Source organism: Dendrobium catenatum, unplaced genomic scaffold (assembly GCF_001605985.2).
Source record: "Dendrobium catenatum unplaced genomic scaffold, ASM160598v2 fragScaff_scaffold_1468, whole genome shotgun sequence".
In the NCBI taxonomy this organism is placed as follows: Eukaryota; Viridiplantae; Streptophyta; class Magnoliopsida; order Asparagales; family Orchidaceae; genus Dendrobium; species Dendrobium catenatum.
In genome coordinates this window covers 308,109-318,885 of record NW_021319930.1, presented here as the reverse complement: position 1 = coordinate 318,885, position 10,777 = coordinate 308,109, and positions in this window count along the sequence as shown.

Here is a 10,777-nt window from a genome sequence, read left to right as displayed (position 1 = left end):
GTCTTACTATTATAATCAGTAAGGTATAAAATCACTTGCTTTAATCAAGAGTTTTCTTAGAGCATGTCTCTTCCTAGGATGTAATATACTATAGAAGTGCTTGCTCTTATTAGGATTTTGAGAACCCCAGACTATAAAATTTAAACCTTGTTTTTATCATAAAATGCAAGGGAAGAATCTTTGGGAATGTAGATATTTTAAACCTCATTCTATATTTTTTGAATAGACTGGTCTAGAAATATTATTATTATCTTTCAGATTTAGATTAAAATTTTACTTTTATATTTCAACCTTAGGAATGATGTAATTTTTTATAAATCTATTCTATTTTGGATTGTCTGAAAATGTTTATGTGTTCTTCAGATGATTATATAATTATTCTCCTTTTTATATCTAAATAAATATTTATCATGAATAAACTTTTCAAATTTTAACTATTTCTATTTTAAATATATTCTTTATAGAATTTTATGCTTCATTTTTCGAATGATATATGTTATTCTTTTTTATTCTCTGAACTATTGTTTGATTATAGAATATCTAATTTTTCAAAAACCCTTATTTTGATATTGAAGTTTCCATTATTAGAATATTTGTGTTCGCCTTCTCTGAGACCGTACTTATTCTCAATGCAGTATTTCAGATTACAAAATAGTGAGAAAATCAAATTAATTGCTGTCTATTTTGGTTGACACCAAATTTTCCATCCAGTTTTCTGGCGACTCCACTAGAATTCTATATTCCTCTCTTCTCATCTTTAGCAGGTTTGATACCCTTTTTCGTCTTTTTTTTTTTTGTCTTATTTTTTTAGTTTTATTACTTGTGTTAGCATAGGTTTTAAACTACCTTTCTTCCGTCCTTGTTCTATTCATTTTCACTCATTCTTTGTATATAATTCTTTCGGCCTCAGTTGGTATCTTTAAAATTTTTTTTTAGAGGTCTTATTTTGTACCCGTTGAAATTACTTAACGCGAACATCCTTGTATAATGACCTATTTTAAAGTAAATCCCCATGTATAATTAACGTTGAGTACATATTCTGTAGCATTGATGTATTGGTAAATTCACTGGTCCAAAATTCAACTAAGTTGAAATATAAACACTAATATAATTCATCCCTTATCTCAATAGTATGTATTGTATTTATATTTTCCTTTTATATATACTCAATATATTATGAAAGTGAGATAGTAATATTAGTTTATTTATTGTGGAATTAATAAACTTATCAATTTAAGTATAATTTTCAATGTCTAATTAAAAATCTCTTTCTTAAATTTTCATCTAAAAATGACGGGTAAATTATATTTTGCTCTGTCTGACATACATGAACCTGTCCTACCTAATTCATGTTTGAGGTTAGTGAATTTTTTTTTTTTTTGTTTCAAAATTTTTGAATAAAAAGGTGGAATGTGAGGATTTATCAGTTGTCTGTAGTGGACCTGAGTCATCTATTTATCCACTAGTATGTGCCAACATTCAGAAACCGTTTTATCCTAGAATTCACTTTGGGTAAGCGGTTCTAAACTGCTCTCTGTTAGACCCTAGGCCCTCTGTGTTACTGATTTGTTAGCATATCTTAATCAAGACCAGAAACTCAAGTTCAAGTGTTCTAATGTAGCAAACATGTTTCAGTCCCTTTCACTGCCACCCATCAGTTTGAATGGTATCTTCTTCTAATTATTCGACGTATGTTATGGATCTAAGATTCAGAGAATGAATAAGAATCGCGCTCTATAAAATGAGAAGAATGAAAAAAACTAGAATGCCAAGAAAAAATGACTATCCTACCCATACCTTCCCACATTCCTTATTTAGTAGGTTCCATCTTCCTCTCTCTCGCTGCTGATGAAAGAAAGATGCGAGGTGATTTGGCTCGTATTCAGCCTCTCTTATTTCTATTTAGAAAATCTGCTTACCACTGAGCCAACAAAAAGTAAGGAATAACAGTTTCAGATTTGGTATAAGGCTATTAGTACTAAATGTAGCTGATGTCCTCACAGACAAAGAAGAATTTTTCAGGAAAAAAAAGATTCATCAGTGATTAGTATTGAATAAGAAACCTAAGCTAATAAATCTTATTAAAACTAGGTTAGTAGGTCAGTTTAGTATGATACAAGAGATAGTAAATATAAAATTCAAACCAAACTGCCTATCTCTGCTTCTTCTCTAGGATACCCAAGAACCAGGAATCAAGTAGAAAGACAGACAGTATTTTTCTGTTGGAACTATGCTCATAAATTTAAATGTCTATTAGCTCCACATATCCACAGAAATAGTCGCCGTCATGTTGTCCCCTTCTTACTGCACCACCACAGAGTACCTAGTAAGATTCAAACTAGTTCCTCATTACTCCTATCTTCTCCTCCGGATAGATAGGCATCCCATTCTACGGCTCCTACTCCGTCTTCTTATCCTGAATTTAGAGCGTGGAATCCTCAAACCAACCTCCCTCTTTCAACATCTGATGAGAGAAATTGGAGACCCAAGAAAAACTACTCTGTCTCCTTGTTAGTAGCTTACCTGAAAGCCTTAAGAAATTATATACTGAAGAGAAGGAAGGGTTGTGAGATATTATTTTATACTCCAGATTCTCCATGGACTTGAATAAAGTTATTTTCCTGTGGATTCCCAACTATGTTTCTGGTAAGATCCTTATAGAGGATATGATAGCGTGAAATCTAAAAGACAGTATTTAGAAATCTGGATGTGAAAAGAAGTTTGAATTTTGCTTAGCATGGAGTTATATATCGTATATTTATTTATCAGTTGGCTGAGTCTTTATGGTGTTGAACAAGAACAACATTCTTTTCTATAATGAGCAATTTTAAGGAAGCTGATACAAGATTTGCTAGTGAGATAGCATACGCCAGACTTAACTCAAACTCTTGTACAGCAATTAAAACAAAGTTTTATTGAACAGATTTCAAATGGATATAGAAGATAGAAGAAATTAATGATGCCACTATGCTTCTTTCAAAGTCTAGTGTCCTTCACCACCACGAGCATCAGGTTGAGTCTTTTTCATAACCAGAGCTTGTTCAGTGTGTAGAATAGAAATCAAAAGTATTGATACTTAGTAATTAACACCAAAAAAATCATAGAAATAAAGGCTTCTCAATCCATAAAGAATTATATAGCATAAATGGTAGAAAATGCAATTAAGTGATGGCATTAGCAAATCTCAAAGTGCTGTCATTATACTCCTATAAATGGTAGACCTTACCCAGAGGAGTTTGATGCAGGTCCTTACCCAAAGGTGATTTTTGTCCTCCCTCTTCAAGATTCTTGTATTGGTATCTGGAAACCCAAGGCACACATAGCCTACTTTAAGATAGCCATTTTGCAACGCTGATAAGTCTATGCTTTGCTTTTTCAGATAGTTTGCAGTTTCTGTCCAGGTGATAGCTGTTCGATGGTATGCAGATTCTGTCCAAATGGTTCAGTACACATTCACAGAGTTAGAGGAGCTTATGTTCGTTAAGGAATTTGCAGGCAGTCTAGCACATGTACAGATTGGGGATCATGTAATTAGAAAAACAGAAACTCTTTGAGAAAAACTAGGGGTTTGGGACATATACTTTAATGGAGGAATTTGTAGCATGAAATGCGAACCTCAATATCTAGTAACCAACATGCAATTGAGATTTTGCTTAAGAAACATTCATGACCGTTAGCCTTTTTCTTTAAAAGGTTTTTTTACATCTAAATACATTTTAGAAATTCTCAATAAGCTTCCAGTCTATCAAGATAAAAGAAGGTTCACTAGCTTCTTCTTCTTTCTGTTTGGATCAGTCCTATCTTCAGACTTTCTAAAAGAAGCTGTGATAAACCTCCAAGCATATGTCCTTTGAAAGAAATCTGGGACATTATGTCTGCTGTATGATTAAGGAAAAAGCAGCTCAATAAATGTGCAGCAAAAAGATTCGCCTCCTCAGTTTTATACATACTAGTATCAAAGGACCACTAGTACCTACCACCACATTTTCAGCCACAGTTTTTTATACTAACAAACAGCTCTTTTACTTCTTACTCCAGAGGAAATGAAAGTGAAAAGTTGCGGGAAAAGTTTAATGCAATGGTTGTGTAAACTTTATCCATTTAAGATAAGTGAGGCTCTCCCTTAAAGAAGATCTTCAAAAAATCCTTTCTAAAATAAGCCTATGATCTTCAATTACCGCACCAATAAGCCAAAATGAAAGTTGTTTGTATATTAGACAACCTAATTATTGTCCGCCTATCATCGAGATGTTTTTGGCTCTTATCCAACTTGAAGATTGCATACTTTTATAGTATATGGTCTTGACAGAAACGATGAAAATAGTGTAAGTCTTATAGTGATTCCCTAAGAAACTTATGATTCCGGTTGTACTTATGATCAGCTTTAAATGTGTATATCTATTAATTCCCTTGTGTACTGGTGAGTCCTATTTCCCTATTTCTTTTCCAAATTTCTGATTCTACTTGGGATTTGTTTTATCCCGTCTTCAAAGAAATATCTAAACAAATTTACTTTTCTTCCTTCAGATCTTGAGACTCAGAAGCTCTCTCCAGGTTTTATCTGATAGTTCCAGAAGATATGTAAAGATGACTTCCACCTTCAGAGGCTTATAGGTAAGCCCGAGGCAGCCAGGTCCTTAGTTCAGAGAAGGAGAACACTTAAGATCGGTTTGTTGCTTTAGTGATGTTAATTGTGATGTTATCTAGCTTAGATGTGTTTCTCGAATGGGTTATATGACTGTTATCCTCTAATCCTCTTTATCTTATATGACTTTTATTTTTGTTAAGTGATAATGTCAAATCATATGTAATATACAAGATTCTGCTTAATATTCTTGTCTTTTCTTGATAAATATTACAATGACTATAATATATTATATTCTGAAAATGATTCTTCTTGCATAAATCAATTTAATTTTGAAGAATTAAAACATCTCTTGTTTTATTATTCTATATAGTTGATGTCCCGCTCTTGATTTGCAGGTTATGCCTATCTTGTTATGAAGACCTGAGAGTCTGATTCTGAAGATTAATAGAAATATAAAATCCATGAATTTTATGCTGAGTCGTAAGAAATAACTTTACCTGTTCGCTTTCTCGTATGAAGAATAGTTGGAAATCAAGCTCGTAGTGCAAAGTTGTTAACCACCTCATACTTCTTCTGAAGTATAAAGAAACAAGTTGTTTACGATACCAAAGTCTTCTCTTCCATCCTCAACCCGTTCCTTTTCAGAGTCCAATTGAGAGTGAAATGCCCAATTGTCTTGTAATTCCTTTAGCCTCATTCTCAGAAGCTACCTTGCCGAAACAATAGCATTTTACGACTGTCTTTATCCTTTCCAAAGAAATGAGGACAGCTGTAATCAAAGCATTGTTTTAGATCCAGATATTTGCATGGCCCAGTTGAGTCAGCTAAACTAAGTCCTTATGAAAGCTTCTTTGTCCAGAGAGTCCTGAATATATTCCTTTTCTGATGAAATCTGTTGTTAGAACGGCTGATCAACAACCGTCCACTATTACATATACTAGTAAACATTAGTAAAACTTCAGAATTGTCACGTATCTCTATATCCTGTGTTTTTATTTTCATCAGTTAATATTTTATGGCTCTAAGAACTCTTGTCCTTTATTTGAGAATAGACGTCCTTAAGCTGTACTCAGTATAAGATGATCTTACTGTGGTTTAACGAAAATCGAGGCTTTGTTCAGTTACTTTTTTTGTTTGGATGTATAGAAGATTTAAAACTGTTAATATTTGCTAAGTTTCTAGTATAAGACGCTCAACATCTTCAATGCTCTCTTAGGTATATCCCTGGCCTTTCACGAAGATAGGATGCGTTCCTTCAATCCTACATCATGCATCCACAGTACAGCCGAGATGATTGAGCACTGTTATTTAATGGGAGATTTACACCATTTCTCAATCATGATAGTGAGGAATTTTATGAAGATTTATCCGCTTATTTATTGCCTAAAAAGCAAACATGTTGTTCCAAAATCTTCTAAATTGCGATTTTTCCGTGATAAAATTAAAATTCACTTGAAAAAAAATATGAAAAGGAAATAAGAAAGATATAAAATAGATTAAAATATCCCTACCTCAAGATAAGATTTCTTGGCATCCTGCTCCTCTCTCACAAAGATTATCGTGATAGTGATGCACCCATCTTTCGTGAGGGCGAGTAGAGGCAGAGATGTAATAAAATTATGAAAGTGCAATGATGAACTATAACATAAAAGCAATAACCCTTACGATACACATCGAGAGAATCTTGGTTCAGATGAAAATTCTATGTGACGAAGGTGAAAATAGATAACAAAAGCCAAATATTGAGATCCTCTTGGAAAATGACAAGTGATGATAGTATAAAAATTTCAGCATAATATAGAGTATGATTCAGATTTGCTTTCTACCAATGAAGACATTAAATAATGTTTATAAACTTTTTTCTTAGCTCTAAACCAACTTATCTCAAGATAGTATATGCCGGATTGTTGGCAGTTAAAGTTCACCTGCTTTTAGCGATATGTAAAACTTCTAAGTTTATTCCATCTCCTTCTAGCAAAAATGCATGAAACTGATGTACACATATGATGCATCCTTTTTATGAATGAAAATAGTGGAACCCCTTGGTATGCTGCTATCTCTATTGTCGTAAAAATTTATTTATATTTAGAAGGTCTGCCCCATCTACTGGTTACTAAAATCTGTTAAGCTCGAGTCCTTTGAAAATTCTTTTGGAATTACAGAATTTCAGTATTAATACCATAAAAAGTCCAAAATATACAAGGACTAGGTTGCTTTTTTTTTAACACTGTTTGTCCATTGATTTGATGATGAATTGTCTTAGTAATCTACTAATCAATGTAGGATTCTGATCATCATTTGTAAAGGACATTGAAAATTCTTATATGAATTTGTTTAGAAACTTTAGATGAGTTCGGATATACTTTCAATTAGAGCACCCCATTGATACTTGTAGTAGGAAAATCAGTCAAACTATTGATCTATGAACTAATAAAGAAGTTAACCTTGGCAACGTAAGAAAAATCCACGTCCGACGTTTTCATTTAAGCGCTCTATTGAACGAGATAAGCAAATATCTTATTCAAAGTTACTTTCAGAGTTTAATGATGCTTACGCTTGAGTTATGAAACAAATTTGTGCCCGTATTATCTGCCAAAAATTAGCAGTTCACAAACTTTGAAATCAACCTACATTAATTCCTGTCAAACTAACCCACAACGAATGCCGCTTAGAAAATTGAACAACAAGTTGATAATGATCAAATAAAGCCTGATCGATTGCTAGCTTATCAGATGAGAATGGATATCTCCTCTTTGTTAGCTATATGTCGTTCCCAGTAAAGAAGAAAATGGTCAAATTTTTCGTATGCATCGTATATAGGGATCTGATAAGCATGTCCAATAAGATGAGTTTCCCGGTACCTCATTACCAGAACTCTATTGATAGACATAGCTCTTCTGATCATGCAATTTTCTCTTATGGATGTGTTCATCTGATATAACCAAATCAAGAGGCTCCATTGAAAGATGAAAAATTTACTTGATTCAGAACACCTATAGGCGGTTTCTGTTACAAAGTCTGCCTCTTTTGGGTGCTTAAAAATGCTTGGTTGCAACTTACCAAGCTAGCTATGACCCGAATTTCGATTGATTAATCCACAACATATGAATGTACATCGATAGGGGGGGGGGGTTATTTGGGGGGGTGGGGGGTGGGGGGGTTGTTGGGGTGGGGTTGGGGTTTTTGGGGCGGTTGGTGGGGGTGGGGTGGGGGTGTGTAGGGGGGTGGGTGTTTTGTTGTCAAAAATTCGAATCCAATGTCTAAGAACCACCTTGCATGATCTGAGAATCGGTTCTTTGAAATGTTGCGCCCTATGACCAAAAGATGAATCCCATGAATTGCTTGCTTCGAGTTACTTCAGGAATATTCTTAGGGTTCCTAGTGATACTATCCTGAAGGTATAGTAAATCGATCCACCAAATAAAAGCCATTCATATATATCTTCACCTCCTAAAAGTCAAACCCTAATAAGAACTCTTCAAGCGCAGTTGGCATATCTACGGTGATTCATTTTCTAACTGTCTGGATGGTGTTTCAACCATTTGGCTTATGTAGAAATGATTGCTACCGATTTCATTGGAATGAAAAAGTGTCAAAATGCCTTGGAAAAGCTATCAACAAACAATATTTGTAACTACCTCCAGTTTCTGCTTCCCATTTCCGGGAAAACCTCTTATACTTTACACCTCAGCTTCTAGACAACTCTCTTGGCCCTTGTTAGCACCAAATACTAACGAGGAAGGAAAAGAGTAACTCACTTTACTACCTTGACGTATACGACTCTTACCAACTAAGCAATTACCCACCTATTTGAGAAACATAGTTTAGCCTAAATTGTTGCTAGTCCCAGAAATTAAGCATTACATGTATAAGCTCATAAAATCAGATCTCCTTCTAGACAATCCACTCCATAACCCTATGAATCGTTCCAACGTGTCAGGTACGTTTGGAAAACATAGATCAATGGTTCTGTACTCCCAGGTGTATGTATCGAGACGTTATATACTGCTACGTTGCTATCAAATTTAAGCTATTTAGCGTACTCCTATTATTCTTAAAGCATCACACAGATTCCCCTGCTTATTGTCCCCCCTCTAAAAATGATTATGATCTCGCCTGATGAATCAAATTTATAGCAGGTTAAGCTAGAAGGAATACCTGGGGAGTTTATATTTTGATGGGCCGCATCTCACAAATAATTGGAACCTCAGCGAAGTAATCCCAGGTAAGCCTGTAATAGAAGTGGATCTTTTTTTCGGGTTGGTTTCAATTAACCCCTGAAAAAGGATTATTTGCGTTATGAATCTTATCTATTTATAGGAGCTGCACCTAATATATACGCAAGCATGAATGACGAAGCTCTACTAACTGGTTTAGACATTTGAGCAATATCAATGGAAATCGCAGGAAATCAATATCTTGGAGATTCTCAAACATTATCATACTTCTAAGATGCTAAATGTGTATTTAGCAAAGTCTTTGAAATCCTAATTACTTTCTTCTCTATACTATCATACTACTATGAAGTCTTCCGAACAAAATCCAAATAACTTTGTTTTAATAAGGACACCGTTCTGAAGGAAATTCCTTATTGGCGGATGCCCCCTTGCCAAAACTAGCCAAAGATTTAGCTTAGTGATTATATGAAGAAGAGGTCCTAACTTCTATAGAAGGTTGCTAAAGGTCGCAAAATTTATCTTCTTAGTAGTACTGGGTAATACATCAATAGAATTTTCCCTTCTTAAGTGGAGAGATTGTCTTGCTGTTAATGATATATACGGTTGACTGCGAGAAATACCTTTTCTATTGACTACTTGCAAGAAAACCAAACTTCCCTCAAGAGAAATCGTCTGTCAATCAGATAAGGAGAAGAGGCCCCTCCCATACGCATTAATAAACGCACTTGTAATCGCCGCGGTCTTTTGATCATAATAGTAGTTTACTTTTTGTCTTTAACCAATTATAGGGAAGCCCAAAAGATATCTGCTGAACTCTGGAGTGTACCATGCTTTGGATTGTGTGCTGCTCACCAAATCTGTCTCTAAAATGAAGATGAAAATTAAAGTAGTTAGATATTACTGGCCCTCTCAATGATGATGACGTTATTAGCAGATATATGTATTAGATTTGGCTTATGTTACGAAAGCTAGGGGTAGACTTGAAATTATTTAGTTAGAAAATATTAGAAATAATCTTTTTTATTAGATTTAAATAAATATTTGATTCTTAGGAAGACATAATGTAAAAAACAAACTCATGTAGCCGACTCGGCCCCATGTAGTGTAAGAAAGACTTGATGTTGTTGTAGGGTGTCAATATTTGACACGACACGAAAACTCGACCCGAAAAATTCGGGTAGATCTGACCCGATTTTAAAACGGGTCGGGTTCGGGTTCTCGGATTTGGCCCGTTTGAAAAACGGGTGGGGTCTGTGTTGACCTGGCGGGTCAACCCGCGAACTCGTTTAACTTGAACTGCCCGCTTGCCCGGGCACCGCCCATGGCTGCCCGGTGCCTGACTGCTCAGCTAGCCGCGCGACAAAGCCTTCTAGCACACACTGCCGCGCTTGCCAGTGCAAGTGCCCCGCGCCCGAGGCTGCCCCCGCGCGCTCTCTCGCACGCACCCGCGTGCACCCACGCTCTCCCAAGTGCCCAGTGCTCGTCTGCACTCACCCGCGCACCAGCACCCACGCTCGTCGCTCGCCCGCGCTCGTCCGCGCGTTTCTGGTATTGTGTCGGGTCGGGTCAACCCATCAAACAGCCGTGGCGGGGCCGGGGTTCTGATTTTTGACCCGTTTATCTACCCGGGTCGGGTTAGGATAGACCCGTTTGAACTCGAGTCAGTTCCTAGGTTTGACCCGAACTCGACCCGTGACTCGAAATTGACACCATTCTAGATACTAATTTTTTCTCTTGCAAATTTTCCTGAATTGTCAAATGAAAAGAAGAAAAAACTTCAATGACGTAAGTGTTGAAATTTTTTATAGACCTGACTAAAGGAATTTTATTACATCGTAACGTGCCTCTAATTGAGAATATTTATATTTATTCATAAATAAAAATATATATATATCCTATGTGGGCCCGCTAATTGCAACAAAAATAATTATAGAGATAAAATAGAGACAATAAATTTATGCTAATAGCCTAATATATAAATTATGTGTGATATTTATTTAATATTTAGTAA